Below are 20,938 nucleotides of genomic sequence, written 5' to 3' on the forward strand. Positions count from 1 at the left end.
GATCTCCAGCCTCTCCCCTTTGTTTTTGTTGCAGGCAGCTAGCCTGCTGCCTGGGAGGTCTGCGACGCTTAGTTGTCTCTGTCTGTTCTGCATAGGGGAGGGACTTCATCTCCTGTTTAATGACGTTACCTTAGGAACCAAGGGGGAGGCTCTGATAGGTGGGCGGGGCAATGCAAATCTGCCTGGAGAATGGTGGAAGTGGTAGCTTCACTTTCACTTTCGGGGATGCTTGTCTGGGTCTCTGGGTGAGAGGCACCGGGGATTAGCTGCACAGCTGGGCGCTGGATCCGGGGTGTCACCAGCAGGCTGGGATGGAGGAGAGGGTCGGGTGTTCCCTCCTCTGGAGCTGGAAGCCTCCGATCAGCACCTTACACAAGCTTGGGGTTCTGTTCCCTTACACAAGCTTGGGGTCGTGTGCTGAGTGCCTCAGCCAAGGTGGACCCAGGAATCCAGAGCTCCAAAGCTCCAAAGCTCCAAAGGGCAGGCCATGGCCCTGGGTCCCTCACAGGATACTTCAGCCAGAAATGGGACTGGTCTCTCTGAGGGGCGGGCACCCAGAGCCTCCTTGGGTGACCGGCAGCTTGGTGCTGGGTGCTGGGTGAGATGATGTACCCAGGGAGGGAGCCGAGACCCGGGACTCCCGAGCAGGCGGGAGTCACATATAGTGGAGCAGCTGCAGCCAGGGTCAGAATATCTGGCCCTGTGTGGGACCAAAGGTCCCTGGGCCTTGTACCAGTGCAGCTCGTGGTGGGCAGGGGGCTCGGCCTCCCAAAGGGCAGGATGATGGGCTTAGCCACTGAGACCAGCTGCTTTTTAATTTTTTTTTTGAGTTGTAGTCTCACTCTGTTGTCCAGGCTGGAGTGCAGTGGTACACTCATGGCCACCATTTCCTCGACCTCTATAAATAGTATTTTTAGTGATGATGTCCAGAACTCTCCTGAGCCTTAGAATTTTATGTCCAAGTGTACTTACTGCAGCTTTGACATTCCCACTTGGATAGCTTATAGTCATTTCAAATGTAACATGCCTTGAATTGAACTCTTAATTCTTTACCTCTCTAAACTCTCTGTCTCCCCCATCTTTATCTGGTTAAGGCACACCCTTCACCCAGTTTCTCAGAATCAAAATCTCGAAATTGTCCTTGATTCGATTCCTTTTCTCATACTTTCCATATAATTTATGAACCTACCTTGTTCTATCTTGAAAATACATCTAATACGTAACTTCTTTTAAAAAATATGTACTTTGGTTGAGCACAGTGGCTCAGCCTGTAATCCTAGAACTTTGGGAGACCGAGGTGAGAGGATTACCTGAGCCTGGGGGTTCGAGACCAGCCTAGGCAACTTGGTTAAACCTTGTGTCTTTAATAAATCACAAAAACTAGCTGGGCATAATGGCATGCATCTGTTGTTCCAGCTACTTGGAAGACTGAGGCGGAAGCATCGCCTGAGCCTAGCAGGTCAAGGCTGTGGTGGCCATGAGCATGCCACTGCACTCCAGCCTGGGCGACAAGAGTGAGACTCCAACTCCAAAAATAAATATTACTTCGTCTTATTTCAGATTCAAGGGATACGTGTGTAGGTTTGCTGCATAGGTATAATGTGTGATGGTGAAGTTAGTGCTTCTATTAAGTTTGTCACCAAATGGTACCCAATGGGTAGTTTTTCAGTCCTTGCCTTCTCCTTTCCTCTCTCCTTTAAGAGTCCCTAGTCGTTCCCATTTTTATGACAGTGTGTACCCAGTGTTTCGCTCTCACTTACAAGTGAGAGCATGCAATATTCAATTTTCTGTTTCTATGTTAATTTACCTAGAATAGAGGTCTCTAGCTACATCCATGTTGCATGACTTCATTCTTTATGGCTGTGTATCACATGGTACATATGGACCACATTTTCTTTGTCCAGTCTAGCTTTGATGGGCATCTAGGTTGGTTCCGTGTTTTTGCTATCACGAATTGTTGTGATAAATATGTGAGTGCAGATGTACTTTTGGTGAAACAATTTATGCTCCCTTAGGTATATGCCCAGTAGTAGGATTGCTGGTAAAATCTATTTTTAGTTCTTTCAAAATCTCCAAATTGATTTCCATGGAGATTAAAATAGCTTATGTTTCCATCGACTGTGTATGAATGTTCTCTTTTCTCTACAACCTCACTAATATCTGTTGTTTTGACTTTTTTTTTTTTTTTGAGTTGGAGTCTTACTCTGTCACCCAGACTGGAGGCAGTGGCTGCTCCCGGCCACCACAGCCTCTACCTGCTGGGCTCCAGTGATCCTTCCGCCTCAGCCTTCCAAGTAGCTGGAATTACAGGCATGTGCTACCACGCCCGGCTGATTTTTTGATTTATTGCAGAGATGAGGTCTCACTGCCCAGACGGGTCTCGAACCCGCGGGCTCAGGCAATCCACTCACCTCAGCCTCCCAAAGGCGTGGGATTACAGGCTGAGCCACCAAGCCCAGCTTGTTTTGACTTTTTAATAATGACCATTCTGTGGGTCACCTGAGATCCATTCCTGCCACTGTATAACACATTCATGTAATGAGCATGCCTGTATACCCCTGAATCTAAAATTAAAAATTAAAAACGGCCATTCTGACTGATGTGAAATTGTATCTCATTGTAGTTTTGATCTTCATTTCTCTAATAATCAGTAACAAGCACTTTTCATGTTTATTGGATGCTTGTATGTCTTCTTTTGCAAAGTGTCTGTTCATGTCTCTTGCCCACTTTTTAATGGGGTTATTTTTTTTCCTATTGATTTATTTAAGTTTCTTATAGATTCTGATTATTAGGCCTTTGTTGGATACATAGTTTACAAACATTTTCTTTCATCCGGTGGATTACCTGTTTACTCTGTTAATAGTTTTATTTTGCTGTGCAGAAGCTCTTTACTTAGGTCTCACTTGTCAATTTTTGTTTTTGCTGGACCTGCTTTTGAGGACTTGGTCATAAATTTGTTGCATAGGCCAAAGTCCAGAAGAGTGTTTCCTATGCTTTCTTCTAGAATTTTTATAGTTTGAGGTCTTACATTTAAGTCTTTAATCCATCTTGTGTCCATTTTGTATATGGTGAAAGGAAGGGGTCCAACTTCATTCTTCTCCATACGATTAGCTAGTTTTTCCAGTACCATTTATTGAACAGTGTGTCCTTTCCCTAATGTTTATTTTTGTCAACTTTATCAAAGATCAGTTGGCTGTAGGTCAGTGGTTTTATCTCTGGGATGTCTGTTCTGTTCCATTGGTCTATGTGCCAACTTTTTGTGCCTGTACCATGCTGTTTTGGTTACAGTAGTAAAGTTTGAAGTCTGGCCATGTGATGCTTCTGTCTTTGTTCTTTTTGCTTAGGATTGCTTTAGCTATTCTGGCTCTTGTTTGCTTCCATATGAACTTAAGTATCATTTTTTTCTGGATCTGAAAAACAATGCTCGTAGTTTAATAGGGATTGTGTATACTCTGTATGCAGCTTTGGGTAGTATTAATATTTTAGTTATATTCATTTTCTTATATATAAGCATGGGATGTTTTTCTGCTTGTTCATATGATCCTTGATTTCTTTCAGCAGTATTTTATAGTTCTTGTATAGATCTTTCACCTCTTTGGTTAGATATATACCCAGGTATTTTGTGTGTGTGTGTGTGTGTGTGTGTGTGTGTGTGTGTGTGTGTGTGTCTATTGTAAATGGGATTGTGTTCTTGATTTGGTTCTTGGCTTGAATGTTGTTGGTGTATAGAAATGTTACTGATTTTGGATGTTGATTGTTTCTGGAGACTTTCCTGCAGTCTCTTATCAGGTCAAGGAATCTTTTGGTGGAATCTTTAGGGTTTTCTTGATATAGAATCAAAGAGAATAATTTAACTTTCTCTTTCCTATTTGGATATCTTTTATTTCTTTCTCTGGATTGATTGCTTTGTCTAGGACTTCTAGTACTGTGCTAAGTAGGAGTGATGAGAGCGGACATCCTTGTCTTGATCTGGTTTTTAGGGGAAATGCTTCCAATTTCTGTCCATCCAGTATGATGTTGGCTGTGAGTTTGTCATAGATGATTCATTATTTTGCGGTATGTTCCTTTGGTGCCTAGATAGTTGAGGGTTTTATTATGATGGGATATTGAATTTTAGGAAATGCTTTTTCTGCTTCTGTTGAGATGACCCATAGTTCTTGTTTTTAATTCTGTTTATGTGGTGTATCACATGGATCAATTTTTGTATGCTGAAGCAACCTTGCATCCCAGAAATAAAGCCTGCCTTATCATGGTGAGCAATCTTTTTGATGCACTGTTGGATGCCATTTGCTAGAATTTTGGTGAGAATTTTTGTGTCTATGCTCATCAGGAAAACGAGCTTGTAGTTTTCTTTCTTTGTTGTGTCTTTGTTGGATTTTGGTATCAGACTGATATCAACTTCATAGAATGAATTAGGGAGGAGACCCCCTCCTCAATCATCTGTAACAATTTCAGGAGGATTGGTACCAGCTCTTCTTTTCACATCTCATAGAATTTGCTTGTGACTCCATCTCGTCCAGGACTGTTTTTGGTAGTTAGGTCTTTTATTACTGATTCAGCTTGAGGCTCATTATTGCTCTGCTCAGGGTTTCAACTTGTTCTGGATTTTCTAGTTCCCTTAGGTGGGATGCTATTTTAACATATGTTTATTTTAGTTGAAAAACAAAATTGTATATATTTGTGGTGTACCCTGTCATGTTTTAATGTTTATATGCATACATTGTGAAATGACTAAATCAAGCTTTCACACACACACACACACACACACACACACACACACAATCTTATACTAACCATTTTTTTGGTGGTGAGAACATGTAAATGTACTTGTTTAGCAATTTTCAACTATGTGATATATTAACTATAGTCACCATGATCCACAAGAAACCTCTTGAACTTATTCCTCTTATCTGATGGAAATTTTGTATTCTTTGACCAACATTTCCTCAACCCTCCACCCCTCAGCATTTCGGAACCACCATTCTACTCTCTGCTGCTATGAATTCAATGGTGTTAGATTCTTATACAAGTGAGATCATGTGGTATTTGTCTTTCTCTGCCTGGGTTATTTCACTTAACATAATGCCCTCCAAGTTTATCTATGTGCCCCCAAATGACAGTATTTTCTTAATTTTTAAGACTGAATAGTGTTCCATGGTGTTTGTATATCACATTTTCTTTATCCATCCATACGTTGATAGTCAGTTATCTTGACTTCACATCTTGGCCATTGTGAATCATGTTACACTAAATATGAAGGCACAGATAACTTTTGATGTACTGATTTCATCTCCTTTGAATATATGCCCAGAAGTGGGATTGCTGGATCGAATGGTAATTCTTTTTGAACTTTTTTTAGGAAATCTCCATATTGTTTTCTTTAATGGTTGTACCAATTGACATTTCTGTCAACAGTGTTCAAGTTTTTCATTTTTTCCACAATCCCACTTGCACTTGTTAATTTTTTACTTATTATAATAGTAATTACAACAGGTATGAGGTAATAGCTTACTGTATGCATGATTTCCCTGATACTTAGTGAAATAGAGCATTTAAAAATAGATGCCTGTTGGCCCTTTGTATGTCTTCTTTAAATAAATGTCTATTCAGGACCTTTGCCCATTTTTCAATTAATTTGCACCCCCCGTCCATGGGGTGGTTTGAAGTTCTTAAACATTTTGGATATGAACCCTTTGTCAGATGTATAGGTGGCAAACATCTCTCCCATTTTGTGGGTTGTCCCTGCACTTGGTTGACTGGTTTCTTTTGCTTTGGGGAAAAGCAAAGGACACCATCAACGTGTAGAAGTTTTTTAGTTTGCTGTGATCCCATTTGTGTATTTTTACTTTAGTTGTCTGTGCTTTTGGGGTCATATCTAAAAAATCATTGCTTGGACCCATGTCATGGAGATTTTCTCCTATGTTTTTCTTCTAGTAGATCTATGACTTTAGGTCTTTTGTGTTTTTAATCTAGTTTGCATTGATCCTTTTGCTTATGGTGGGAAATGAAGGTCTATTCATTTTTCTTGAAAGTGGATATCCAGTTTTCCCACCACCATTTATGGAAGAGGCTGTCCTTTTCCTGTTGTGTGTTCTTGGCACCTTTGTAAAAACGGAATTAGTCATGAACGTGTGAATTTATTTCTGGGTTGTTTATTCTGTTTCACTTTTGCATGTGACTGTTTTTATACTGGTACCATCCTGTTTTGATTGTAGTAAAATTTGAAGTCAGGTGGGGTAATGCTTCCAGCTTTATTCTTTTGTTCAAGATTCCTTTGGCTATTTGGGGTCTTTGTGGTTCTATATGAACTTTCACAATGTTTGTCTACTTTTGTAAAAAAAGTTATTGGAATTTTGACAGGGATTGAACTGAATCTATAGATCACTTTGGGTGGTAGGGACATTTTAGCAATATTACTTCTTCTAATCCATGCAGCTGAGTTATCTTTCATTTATCTGTCACATAATTTCTTTTCACAACTCTAGTCTATGGCCCTATTATTTCTTGTTTGGACTATTCTAATTGACTTTTTCCTGCCTCCACATTTGCCTCTGTGCTTTGTAATCTATTTTTTTTTTTACAGAATCACCAAAGTAATTTCTTGAAGTCATAACTGACCATTTCATTCCTTAATGGGATGTTAGTTTTTTTTTTTTGGCTGAGACTTTCAGGCAAACACAATTAGATAGGAAAGGGAATTGGAAGACAGAGCATATTTATGGAATTTCAAAAGTAGATAGCCAGAACTAGCTACATGATTCTAGAACATATTGCCCATATCAAGAGCTTAAAAAGTTAATGGAGACAGATGAAAACTCATAAAGAGAATTTCAAAGAGATATGATCTGTAGTGAACCTGGCCATGAGTGCCCCACTCCCAGTTTTTTAGTGAGGGTACTTCAGTGAGACTATTCAGAGATCTTAGTATGTAATGTCTGTAGAATGAATGTCATAATAGATTTATTTTACTCCCTTCTGGGGAATTTAGAGGTCTGGAGTTGGACAGCCAAGTTGCTGATGCTGGAGTTTAGTTCACTCTCTTGGATTAGGTCTTTACATGCAAAATTTAATAGGAAAGAGGATTTGTATATATTTTATTTGAAGCAGATATGGCCATGTAGAAAAGAGAACTGTCCTTGAGTTGTTTTAAATCCTGCACAGTATCATTGCCGTGAGTAATACTGGAACTGAAGGGGACATGACTAGCCAGAGGAAAATACATTGCATGACACAGAACTTGGAATCAATTATTCCCAGTGGGTTCTCTGAAAAAAACATGGAAGTGTCAATAAGATAAAAAGTTAGCTCTACATGCTGGGCTAAACCCAGAGTGTAGTAAGTCATTTACACGGGTAGTTGTTAAGTAAGAAATATTATTGTGTTCTCCATTTTTTCTTTTTTAAAGTAAATAGAATCAGAATCTTGCTCTGTTGTCCAGGCTGGTCTTGAACTCCTGCCTTGGCATCCCAAAGTGCTGGGATTACAGGCATGAGCCTCAACACCCGGCCTGTTGTTATTTTTAGAGCAATGGGGGGAAACGGAAGTCACTAATATGCATCAGAGTTTTTACTTACGTTAGGATATCTGGTCCTCACAGTAATTCTTTGGAGGTGGGTGTTATATTTCCCACATAAAGTGAAGCAACAAAGGCTTATAAATTGGCGTTAATTTGCTTGCTCTGTTGAGAAGTATAACCAAGAATGAAATCCAGGGATAAATGGTTTCAAATCTCTTCTTTCCCAAGATCTAACATGATGCCTTTGGAAAGAGCTAGTAAGCAGACATTTGAAATTATAGATGAGAGAGAATAATGGATTGATCTAGGTCTTAGAAGAGCCAGGAGACAATATTACAATCAGATCAGCAGAAACATCTTCCTCTGAGATAAACATGGTTAAGGATCATCAACTCATGATGTTTACTTCTTAAAACTTGCCAGTAATCAGCTGGGCATGGTGGCGCATGCCTGTGGTTCCAGCAACTTGGAAGGCTGAGGTGGAAGGATCCCCAGAGCCCAGCAGGTTGAGGCTGCAGTGGCCGTGAGTGTGCCACTGCACTCTAGCCTGGGCAACAGAGTGAGACTCTTACTCAAACAAAAACAAAAACAAATGCAAAACAACAGCAACAAACAAACAAAAAAGCAAAAACTGCCAGCAGAGGGAGGGGGACAGCACATAACATAATTGAGGGTACCTGATCTCAAACCGGGTGATGTGGGGACCAAAAGGTGGCCCAAACTTTACCTATACGATGTCCCCTTGTATACCTAATCCTGAATTATACCCCACATCTTTAAAAAAAAAAAACTTGCCAGCGACTAACTTACTGCTGCCAGAGTAAAATTCAGACTTCTTACCGTGGCCTTGAAAGCCCACTGTGCTTGTCTCCTGACCACTTCTCTGGCTTCTTGTATCAGTCTCACCATCCCTCACCCAGTTCTAGACATGCTGCCTGCTGCAGCAACAAGTCAGGCTCTTGATGGCCTAGGCCTTTGCACCCGTTTCTCTTCTTCCTAAAAAGTTCTCCCCTGAAATCTCTGTGCGCTCTCTTCTCAGCATTCAGGTCTCAAAGCAAGTGTCATCTTAGAAACCTCTGAAAATTACTTTTTTTTTTTAAGTTGGAATCCCATTCCATCACCCAGGCTGGAGTGCAGTGGCAGGCTCATGGCCATCCCAGCGTCGACCTGCTGGGCTCTGTCGATCCTTCTGCCTCAGCCTTCCAGTAGCTGGAACTACAGGCACGTGCTACCTACCACACCAGCCTACTTTATTTATTTATTTATTGTAGAGACGAGGTCTCATCAAGTTGCCCAGGCTGGTCTCGAACCTGTGGGCTCAGGTAATCCACTTGCCTCGACCTCCCAAAGTGTTGAGATGACAGGCTGAACCACCGAGACTGGTCTGAAAATTACTTTGAAGTCATCCTTCCCCCAAGTTATTCACTTCTATATTACCGTTTGTCTCCATAGAACGTACCACTGTCTAAAATCAGAGTGCTTATTTAATTGTCTTTATTTTCCCATCCAAAAATAAGCATCATGAGTGTCTGCAGTGTTCTTGCCATGTCCCCAGGATGGTGGAAGAGTGCCTGGCATGCAGTTAGTACTTTCGCTGAGAGCTAGAGAGAAAAGGAAGGCAGCTAAGAGTATTTACACCAAGGGGCCTTGGGTTTCTGCTTTCTTGAATCTGGCAGCTTCTGGGAGTACAAGGGACAGGAGGATTTAGGACAGATAGGAAGAGCAGCTATGGACCCTGCAGAAGAGGATAAGTGCTAATTAAAATGTAGGCAGCATGCCGGGTGGGCTGACGTTTCTCCTTTGGAAGTAAATAAAGTCCTGAATGTCTTTTAATCTGGGAGACGTGTGTCTTCCCTATGTTCTTATTTGAGCTTCGCTTTCCTATAAGGTCGATACATACACAAGTGGTTTAAAACATTTGCCTTTCTTAAATTTTATTTTAACGTTGTGCGGTACAAGTCAGGATCGCGTATTTAACAGGTGAAGTTTAGGCCTCCCATTGGCCTTGGCTTTGCCAGGATTAGGATCTGACACTCTTGTTGATTTTATGTGCTCCCTGCCTCCCCTGGCAATGTCCTGCTACTGCCAGTTCCTTTCTTGTAGGGTTATGACGGGTGTTCAGGGGTCCACTTATGATGAAGTACCCCTGGGGTACTCAGTTCTTTGTTTCTGTGATAGATTGCTGAGTATTATAGACTTCAAATCCATCCAAGTGGCTGCAAAGTCTACAGTTTGTCCTTCTTTATGGCTGCATAATATTCCATCATGTACATGTACCACTTTTAAAAAGTCCAGTCCAGTTTCAGTGGACAGCACAGTTGGTTTCATGTTTTTGCTATTGTGAATAGTGCTGCAATAAACATGCATGTGCAGGTATCTTTTTTGTGTAATGATTTGAGTTCCTCTGGGTATACTTCCAAAAGGGAGGTTGCTGGGTCATATGGAAGGTCACTTTCTAGTTCTTTTAGAAATCGGCATACTGTTTTTCCATAGAGGTTACTAATTTATATTTCTACCAAAAGTGTAGAAGTGTTTCCTTTTCTCCACATTCTCACCAGCATCTGTTGTTTTTTGTCTTATTAATGCTGGCCATTCTTACTGGGGTTAGGTGGTATCTCACTATGGTTTTGATTTGCATTTCTCTGACGATTAGTGAGGATAAACATTTTTTCATGTGTCTGTTGACTGCCCCTCTATCTTCTTTGAGAAGTGTCTATTCATGTCTTTTGCCCACTTTGTAATGGGGCTGTTTGTTTCTTTCCTTTTGGCACGTTTGAGTTCCTTGTAGATACTGGATGTTATGCTTTTGTCAGATTTATAGATGGCAAATATTTTTTCCCATTCTGTGGGATGTCTCCCTACTCCTGATGATTTTTTTTTTTTTTTTTGCTTTGCAGAAACTTTTCAGTTTGATGAGGTCCCATATGTCTTTCTTATCTTTTACAATATTCACTTTGGAGAGTTGATCGGGAATTGGTTGCCTATTCCAATTTCTGTAAAGGTATTCCCTAATATTTTTCTAGAATTCTTATAGCTTGAGGTTTTAAATTTAGGTCCTTGATTCATTTAGAGTTGATTTTTGTATTTTATGATAGGTGGAAGTCCTGTTTCAAACTTCTGCATGTGGTCAGCCAGTTTTCCCAGTACCATTTACTGAATGGGTTCTTCTCTCCCCAGTGGCTGGTGGTGGAGGCTTTGTTGCTTCCAGAATCTCTATGCTGTATTATTGGTCTATATGCTTGTCCTTGTACCAATACCAGGCTGTTTTGATTACTGTGGTCTTATAATAAGGTTTAAAGTCTGGCAGTGCGATACCTCCACTTTGTTTCTATTGCTAGGGATTGTTTTGGCTATTCGTAGTTGTTTTTGTTTTCATATGACTTTCTGTATTGTCGTTTCCAGATCTGAGAAAATTGGTGTTGATAATTTAATGGGTATTTGTGTTGAAGCTGTAGAGTGCCTTGGGTAGAATGGACATCTTAACAATGTTAATCCTTCCAATCCATAAGCATGTGATATTTTTCCATTTATTTGTGTCTTCTTTGGTTTCTTTGAGCAGTGTTTTGTTGTTTTCATTGTAAAGGTCTTTCACTTCTCTAGTCAGAAAGATGCCAAGGTGTTTCAATTTGTGTGTGTGTGTGTGTGTGTGTGTGTGTGTGTGTGTGTGTGGCTATTGTGAATGGGATTGTATATACTTTTTATTTGGTTCTCTGCCGGTTTGTGGTTGTTGTATAAGAATGTGACTGTCTTTTGCATGCTGATTTTATACCCAGAGACTTTGCCAAAGTTCTTTATAAGTACAAGGAGGTTTTTGACGGATTCCCTTGGGTTTCCCAGGTATAGGATCATATCATCCACAAAGAGGGATAGCATAACTTCCTCTTTTCCTATTTGGATACCCCTGATATCCTTCTCTTGTCTGATTGTTCTAGCTAGGACTTCCAATACTATGTTGAACAGGAGGGGTGGGAGTGGACAGCCTTGTCTTATTCCCTTGTTTTCAGGGGAAATGCTTCCAATTTCTCTCCATTTAGTAATATATTGGCTGTGGGTTTCTTGTGGATGGCTTTTACTATTTTGAGGTATGTTCCTTCTATGTTAGTTGTTCAAGGTTTTTCTTTTGTTTAATCAAGAAGGGATGCTGGATTGTGTTGAAAGCCTTTTCTGTATCTAATGATATAATTATGTGGTTCTTATTTTTACATCTGTTTTTTAAAAAAAGTTTATTTTAAAGATGTGAGGTACAATTCAGGGTTAGGTATACAAGTGGATATTGTAGAGGAAAAGTTTGGGCCTCCCTTTGATCCCCACTTTGCCTGGTTTGAGATCAGGTACCCTTATTGATGTTGTGTCCCCTCCCCCAGCCCCAGCAGTATCCCGCTACTGCCAATCCCTTTCTCATGGTATTATGGTAAATGTTCAGGGTTCGCTTATGAATGATAGCCTATTCTTTGTTTCTGTGAGAGATCACTGAATAAATAGACTCTAAATCCATCCAAGTTGCTGCAAAGTCCATATGTTTGTCCTTCTTTGTGGCTGCCTAATATTCCATTGTGAATATGTATCACATTTTTTTTTTTTTTTTTATCCAGGCCAGTTTTGATGGGCAGCACGGTTGGTTCCATATTTTTGCTATTGTGAATAGTGCTGCGATAAACAAGTGTGTGCAGGTATCTTTTTTGTAGAATTATTTGAGTTCCTCTGGATATATTCCCAGTAGGAGGATTGCTGGGTCATATGGAAGGTCAATTTCTAGTTCTTTTAGAAATTGTCACACTGTTTTCCATAGAGGTTGAATTGTTTACATTCCCACCAGCAGTGCAGAAGCGTTCTCTTTTCTCTATATCTTAATCAGCATCTGTTGTTGTTTGTTTTATTAATGATGACCATTCTTACTGGGGTTAAGTGATATCTAAATGTAGTTTTGATTTGAATATCTCTGATGATTAATGAGGCTGAACATTTTTTCATGTGTCTGTTGGCTGCTTGTCTTCTTTTGAGAAGTACCTATTCATGTCTTTTGTCCACTTTTTAATAGGGATGCTTGCTTTTGACTTTTGGAATGTTAGAGTTCCTTGTAGATCCTGGATGTTAGGCCTTTGTCAGATATATAGTTGGTATTTATTTTGACCCATTCTGTGGGCTGTCTCCCTACTCTCTTGATGGTTTCTTTTGCTTTGCAGAAGCTTTTCAATTTAATGGGGTCCCCCTTGTCTATCTTGACTCTTATGGCATGAGTATTTGGGGTTTTGGTCAGGAATTGGGTGCCTACTTCAATTCCCATAAAGGAGTGTCCTGTGTTTTTTAAGATTCTTATATTTTGAGGTTTTATATTTAGGTCTTTGATCCATTTAGAGTTGATTTTTTTTTTGTGGTGATAGGCAGGGGTCCAGTTTCACTCATTCACATGTGGTCAGGCAGTTTTCCCAGCACCATTTACTGAATGGGTTCTCCTCTTCCCAGTGGTTGTTGGTGGAATCTTTGTTGAAGATGAGTTGGTTGAGAAATTGAGGGTTTGCTTACAGAGTCTCTATCCTGTTTTATCGGTCCATTTGACTGTTCTTGTATCAATACCTGGCTGATTTGTTTATTGTAGCCTTATAATAAAGTTTAAAGTCTAGAAGGGTTATACTTTCCACTTTGTTTTTCTTGTTAAGGATTGTTTTGGCTACTTGTGGTTGTTTATGTTTCCATATAAATTTATGTATTGCATTTCTAGGTCTGAGAAGAATGATGCTGGTAATTTAATTTAATGGGCATTGCATTAAATCTTTAGATGGCCTTTGGTAGGATGAATATCTTTGTTTTTGGTTTGAGTTGGAGTCTCACTCTGTCACCCAGACTGGAGTACAGTGGCCACTCCCGGCCACCACAGCCTCGACCTGCTGGGCTCCGGCGATCCTTCCGCCTCAGCCTTCCAAGTAGCTGGAACTACAGGTGTGCATTGCCATGCCCGACTAATTATTTATTTATTTATTGTAGAGATGCGGTCTCGCCAAGTTGCCCAGGTGGGTCTCAAACCCACGGGCTCAAGTAATCCACTCACCTCAGTCTCCCAAAGTACCGGATTACAGGCTGAGCCACCAGGCCCGGTTTAGGATGAATATCTTAACAATGTTGATTCTTCCTATCCATGAGCATGGGATATTTTTCCTTTGTTTGTGTCTTCTTTGATTTTTTTAGAGCAATGTTTAGTAGTTTTCAATGTAAAGGTCTCTGGTTAGGAAGATGCTGAGGTATTTCTTTTTTTGTGGCTATTGTGATTGGGATTGTGCTTTTTATTTGTTTCTCTGCTTGTTTGTTATTGGTGTATAAGAATGAGACTGTGTTTTGCACATTTATTTTATACCCTGAGACTTAGCCAAAGTCCTTTATCAGTGCAAGGGATTTTTTTTTTTTTTTTTGTGACAGATTCTCTTGGATTTTCAAGGTATAGAATAACATTGTCAGCCAAGACGGATAACTTTGCTTCCTCTTTTCCTATTTGGATACCCTTGATTTCCTTCTCTTATCTAATTGCTCTAGCTAGGACTTTCAACGCAATGTTGAACAGGAGCGGTGAGAGTTGGCAGCCTTATCTTGTTTTGGTTTTCAGGGGAAATGCTTCCACCTTCTGTTCATTTAGCAATATACTAGCTGTGGGTTTATCATAGATGGTACTTACTATTTTGAGTTATGTTCCTTCTATGCCTAGGTGTTTGAGGGTTTTTTTTTGTTTTTTGAATTGGAATCTCACTCTGTCACCCAGACTGGAATGCAATGGCTGCTCCCAGCCACCATGGCCTTGACCTGCTGAGCTCCGGCGATACTTCTGCCTCAGCTTTCCAAGGAGTTGGAACTACAGGCGCATGCTACCACACCTGGCTAATTTTTTATTTATTGTGGAGATGAGGTCTCGCCAAGTTGCCCAGGTGGGTCTCGAAACTGCGGGCTCAGGCAATCCACTCACCTCAGTCTACTAAAGCCTGGAATTACAGGCTGAGCCACCGAAACTGGCTGAGGTTTTTTTTTTTAAAATCAACAAAGGATGCCAAATTTTATCAAAAGCTTTTTCTGCATCTAATGATATCATGTGATTCTTGTTTCTACATTCGTTGATGTATTTAATTACATTTATGGTCTTGCAGATGTTAATCCAGTCCTGCATCCTGGAGATGAAGCCTACTTGGTCATAGAGGATAATTTTTGAGATGTGTTATTTGATTTAATTTGCTAGATCTTGTTGAGACTTTTTGCATCTATGTTCATCAGGGATATTGGCATGTAGTTCTCTTTCATTGTTGTGTCTTTGCCTGGTTTGGGAATCAGTGTGATGTTAGCTTCATTAAATGATTTGGGGAGAGTTCTGTCTTTCTCAATTGCTTAGAATGCTTCCAGGAGGATTGGTATTAGTTCCTCCTTGTATGTTTTGTAGAGTTCACTGGAAAGTCATGTGGTCCAGAGCTTTTTTTTGTAGGTAGTTTTCTTATGACAGAGTCAATTGCCTGGGTTGTCACTGGTCTATTTAGGATCTCTTTTCTTCTGGTTTCAACCTTGGGAGGTTGTGTGATATCAGAAAGTCCTCCATTTTTTTAAAATTTAAGTTTTTTAAAAATTTGTTTCCATAAAGGTGTGCATAGTAATCTCTGATAATGTTTTGCAATCCTTCAGGGTTAGTTGTGACTTGATCTTTTGCATTTCTGATTGTGTTTATTTGGGCTTTTTGTCTCTTTTCCTTGGTCAATCTGGCTAAAAGTCCATCAATCTTATTTATCCTTTCAAAGAACCAACTTTTTGTTTCATTGATTTTTTTCTATGATATTTTTGTCTTTGTGTCCCATATCTTGGCTTTTACTCTGATGATCTGGATTTTTCTGCTGACATTAGGGTTTTGATGGTCTTGCCTTCCAGCTCCCTTAGGTGATTTGTTAAGCTGTTGACTTGATCGTTCTATTTTCTTGATGTGAGTTAATAGAAATAAAAATATGTGTTCATAGAGATATAAATTCCACTTTTAGAACTGTTTTCATGGCATCCCAGAGGTTTTGATAAAATGTGTGTTTGTTTTCACTTGTTTCCAAGAATCTTTTAATTTCTGTTTTAATTTTTGTGTTGAGACAGGAGTTGTTCAGCATCATGCTGTTTAGTGTCCATGTCTTTGTATGTTTTGGGGGGATTGTGTTGGTGGCCATATTTATTTTTATTCCACTGACATCTGAGAAGGTGCATGTTAGAATTTCAATCTTGTAGAACTTATTTATGCTTGATTTATGGCCAAGGATGTGGTTGATTTTGGAGTATGTTCCATGTGGTGATGAATAGAATGTATATTCCATGGTTGTTGGGTAGGTATCTATTAAGTTCATTTGATCATGTGTGAAGTTAAGGTTCCAGATTTCCTTATTGATTTTTTTTTGCCTCAATGATCTATCTAGGGTAGTGAGTGGGGTATTTAAGTCTCCTGGTATGATAGTGTTAGAGTCAATATCCTCTTTCAGTTGATGTAGTAATTGCTTTATAAATCCTAGTGCTCCTATGTTAGGTACATATATCTTTAAGATGGACATTTCTGGTTGATGGATTGAACTTTTTATCCTTATGTAGTGTCCTTCTGTATCTTTTAAAATTTTTGATAGCTTGAGGGTTGTTTGCTTGATATTGAAATCATGACTCCTGTCTTCCTTTGCTTTCCAATTGCCTGTTTTTCATCCTTTAACTCTGTTTCTGTGGGTGTCCTTTTTAGTGAGATGTGCTTCCAGTAGGCAGTATATTATTGGGTTGTGCTTTTTTTTTTTTTTAAAAATCAAGTTTGCCATTCTATGTCTTTCCAGTGGTGCATTTAGTTCATTCACATTCAGGCTGACACTTGAAATGTGAGTTTATCCCTGTCTTGAGGCTCTTATAAAGTTTTATTGTTTGTTCGTTTTTTTTTCTTTTAAGTTTTGGGTTGATGTATATGTGTGTTTTCAAGTTTGCAATCTATTTCCTGTGCTCAATACCTTCTTAAGCATTTCCTGGTCTTACAGCTGGTCTTACAACAGCATCATCTCTTAGGGATTAGATGTCTGGGAAAGACTTTAATTCCCTGTTACTGATGAAATTTAACTTAGATGGGTGCAAAATTCTTGGCTGGGATTGTTTATCTTTGAGAACTTTGAAGATTGGACTCCAGTCTCTTCTAGCTTGTAGTATTTCTATATATAACTCTGCTATTCTAATTGATATTCTGCCTTTCTGTAGATAGTCTGGTCTTTCTCTCACTGCCTTTGGATTTTTTTCTTTTACAACTACTTTGTGTAAGTGAATTACTATGTGTCTAGGAGTTGGTTTTCTCATTTGATGCCTTGAAGAGCTTCTCTGAATCTCTTGTGTTTGGGTGATCTTGTCTCTGATGAGATGAGGGTAGTTTTCTTGGATAACCTTATATTCCATAAGCACTCCTTGGAGCACTTTGTTCCAAGGTGCTCTCTGTCTCCCTTTTTGCCTCAGGAATGCCAATTAGGCATAAGTTCAGCCTCTTAATGTAATCACACATCCCTTGGAGGCTTTGTTCTGTTTTTTTAAAGCTTCTTTTCTATCTTTTCAAGTGTTTGGTTTGGTTCCATATTTCTGTCTTCAAGCTCTGAGATTTTTTCTTCTCCTTTCTGTGCTTGTCAGTTTGTTATTATTTCATTAATTGTGCTCTTTATTGCCATCAACTCTGTTATCAACTCTTTCATTCTTTCTTACTGCATTTTGTGATTTTTATTCATTGTCTCCATCAATAATACCTTGATGTCTGGATTTGTGGTTTGAGACCAGTTGTTCTGGGGGCTCTTCGTTGCTTGAATTCTGAAGTCTGTATTCTCAGGTGCTGCCTTTGCAGGGGTCTGGGGGTGCCTGTGTTCTTCCATTGATTTGTCTTCACTTGTGATGTGTTCCCCCCCTTTATTTTTCTCTCTAATTCTGTTGCTCAGAGAGAAAGGTGATAGCTTTCACTTCTGTTTACTCAACTCCTTATCCTTCCTTAGGTAGAGCCTCTGGATTTGTTCTGTTTTGAAGCTGGACTGGGGATGAGAGGTTATGCTGTCTTTTTGCAGTTTTGAGATTTGATTACGGTGTAATGAGGGGAGTTACAGTTTAGAAGCTACCTGCGGATCACAGTATCCACTGCCTGGGGTGTGGGCTCCCTGGAGCTCCCTTCCCATCTTGCAATATGCCTATTCAGTGGGAGCATATGTATGCCCCTGAAACCGAAATGAGACAAGAAAGAGGAAAAGAACAGAAAAAGAAAGAAAGGGGAGAAAAAGGAAGATGAAGAGAAGGAAGGAAAAAAACCCCAGCAAGCAAATGAATGGATAAACAAACAAAACAAAACAACAACAAAACAAAAACAAAGATACAGTCACCCACAACACCCTCAAGTATACCAATATGCAAAAAAAAGGGGGAGAAAAAGGGAAGACTCCAATCAGAACACACTTACACAAACATATGTATTGAGAGGGTGAATGAAAAGAAAAAAAAGACCCAAAACTTTTGTGAGTTTCAAGCCCCCTCTTCCCTCTTATGGCTGTTTCTGGACCTTCAGGTTCCTTTTTTCCTGGCATGTCCCCAGCACTGCCTCCTTTGCCTCGCTGTGAGAGAGAGTGGGCTCTATGCTCTAGACCCTGCCCACTGCTCTCTGCACAGGCATGTTCGAGGTGATGAGCTATTGAGATAGCCAAGCATAGATGACTGAGAAGCATTGGGTATTCCACCCTGGAACTTAAGGCTGATGTCAAGGTTGGAGGTATTGTTTTGGGAGTCAGTCACCTCTAAAGGTGATGCGAGCCCTGCCGAGAAATGAGATCCCACAGGGAATGCCGCTAAGTGTTAAGAGAGGGGAATATGAAAAAGAAACTCTGGAGAACATCAGTGTTCAGGGAAGGGAAAGTGAAACCTATGAACATGACTGAGAAGAACAGAGGAGAGTGAGAGGAGGAATAGAAAATGGAATGGTAGAAGTTCAGGAAAGAGAGGGTTTCAAAGAGAAAGGAATCTTTAGTAATGTTGAAATTAAATGTTTCAAAACTGAGTAAATATTATTGAATAAACAATCCACATCCATAACAGTTAGCAGACAGTATAATTATTTGTGAAAATGGTTACATTAGAATTTTGATTTTAAAATTTCACGATGAGTGGTATTCAGCCAGACACAGGAAGACAAATACGGCATATTCTCACCCCTGCATGAGGCTGAAAAAGTGGATCCATGGAGGTAGAGAGTAGAATGGGGGTTAACAGGGGAGGAGAAGGGAAGGGGTGGGAGAATGAAGAGGAGTTGCTTAATGGGTACAACAGTGAGAGTTAGATAAAAGGATGGAGTTCTAGTGTTTGATAGTAAATTGACAAATTATAGTTAGTCATAATTTATTGTGTATTTCAGAATAACTAGATGAGAAGGACTGCAATGTCCCCAAGACAAAGAAAAGTGTTTGAGATGATGGATATCCCAATTTTCCTCATTTGATCATTGCATATGTATACATGTATCAAAATGTGACATGGACCCCCTAAATATGCACAATTGTGATAGATCAATACAAATAAATAAATGACATTTCACACAACTCTGACCTTAAATATTTTTTATTTTTAAGTTGGTACTTTACAAATCTAAGCACATTTGCAAAGATTGTTTCTGATACAAATAAAAGCCACATGTAGAAATGCTCGTATGCATGAGATTTTTATTTTAAATTCAAAACTTTGCCTCAAGTAACATTGGTTTTATTCTTCCAAAATGTGTGTGCAAATATTGTTTTGCTTCTTTTCTTTTTGGTATTATGGCAATTATTTAAAAATATTTCATTGTAAAAAATTTCAAACGAGTAAAATCAGAAGGAATATGATAAACCTTCATATATCTGTTCCCTAGATTCATCAATTATCAGCATCTTGCTATGCTTTCTTTATCTATTCTTTTAAAAAGTTCTTCATTTTTCCTTTTCTCCCTCCCTCCCTCCCTCTCTCCCTCTCTCTCTCTCTCTCTCCTTCCTTGCTTCCATCCTTCCTTCTATTGTTTCTGCAATGTTTTAAAGCAAATCTCCATTATAATGTCTTTTGATATATTTTTCTAAAAAACTCTAAAAAACCACAGTGCCTTATCATACCTAACAAGATTACTATATCATCTACTATCTACTCCATATATTATTTTCTCTGGTCATTAAAAATAATATTTGTTATGAGTAATGTATTTAAATCAGAATTCAAGCAACATTTTATGATGTTTGATTCTTAAGTTTCATTTAAGAGGAACATCCACTCTTCCCTCCATCTTTATTTCTCCTTGTTGTTGACTTATATAGTAAACCTAAAGAATGTCCCACCCTAAGGATTTGGCCAATTACTTCTTCTTGGTCTTTTATAACCATTTAAAACAACGTTTTCTGCAGTTGAAATTAGATATAGAAGTTGATTAAATTCAGCATTCTGTGTTTTTAAAAATCAAGAACACTTCATGGTGCTCTCATACACTTCCTATTGTATCACATCAGGTGGTCAACGATGTGTGAGTATCCCACATTAATGATGCTGAAATGAATTAGTAGGTTCAGATGGTGATAAGCCAGTGTCAGAGTCCTCATCAACCATTCTGGTACTTATTTGCCCTAACATCCATTAAGAAATATTACCGAAATGAATATTTCATTCGAGGTTGCAGGGGGATGATTTTCCAACCATATTATTTATTCTCTGTGTTCCCCTGGGAATATTTCAAGCTGCATCTCATGTCGTGACCCTGTTTGTCTTTTTGACTTCCTTGCTTTCTGGCTTTCCTAGGTGAGGGCTGTGTCCTGTGCTTCTCTAAGGAACCATGCTTCCCTTCAGTGGATAGCAGGGACAGTTTCTGCCTAGGTTCTTCCCAAGCAAACAGATCTTGGCACAATCTCAGGGTCGCATGAGGAAGGGGGAAAAGTGAGACCGAAAAGAAGGGGAAGCAACTCAAGGTGAGGTGACAGGTACTGAGCTTTCGCTGCTTGATGTTAAGTTTTTGGTGGACTCACATCCTTGCCCAGTACACCTGAATGGCCATGTGGAACATCTCCAGATATGCCCTATGAAGAAGCCTTGCTTGGGAGAAAAGAGAGGAGCATGTTTATCATTCTGGCTCCATTTGTCCCTTATTTCCCACTGGTTAAATTTCACACCCTGAGGAATGATTCTGGTGCACTTCTGTTCTGCGTCAGCCAATACTTTCAGGACCTTGTGGGGGCAGCCAGCCAGATCTTCTGCTCTGCACTGGAATATTTAAACCTAGTACGGATGTCAGGAGAGGGATAAGACACCCATAAGGATGCCTAGTTGACCTGGTTTGGGGAGTGGCAGCCAAAGGGTAGTGTCCAGTGCTCCTGGTCTTATATTGGTGGGTTCTAGGCAGTGAAATTGAGTGGACTTGAGGGAAGTTGGCCTGGT

Source organism: Carlito syrichta, unplaced genomic scaffold (assembly GCF_000164805.1).
Source record: "Carlito syrichta isolate Samal-C Ts95f unplaced genomic scaffold, Tarsius_syrichta-2.0.1 Scaffold314806, whole genome shotgun sequence".
In the NCBI taxonomy this organism is placed as follows: Eukaryota; Metazoa; Chordata; class Mammalia; order Primates; family Tarsiidae; genus Carlito; species Carlito syrichta.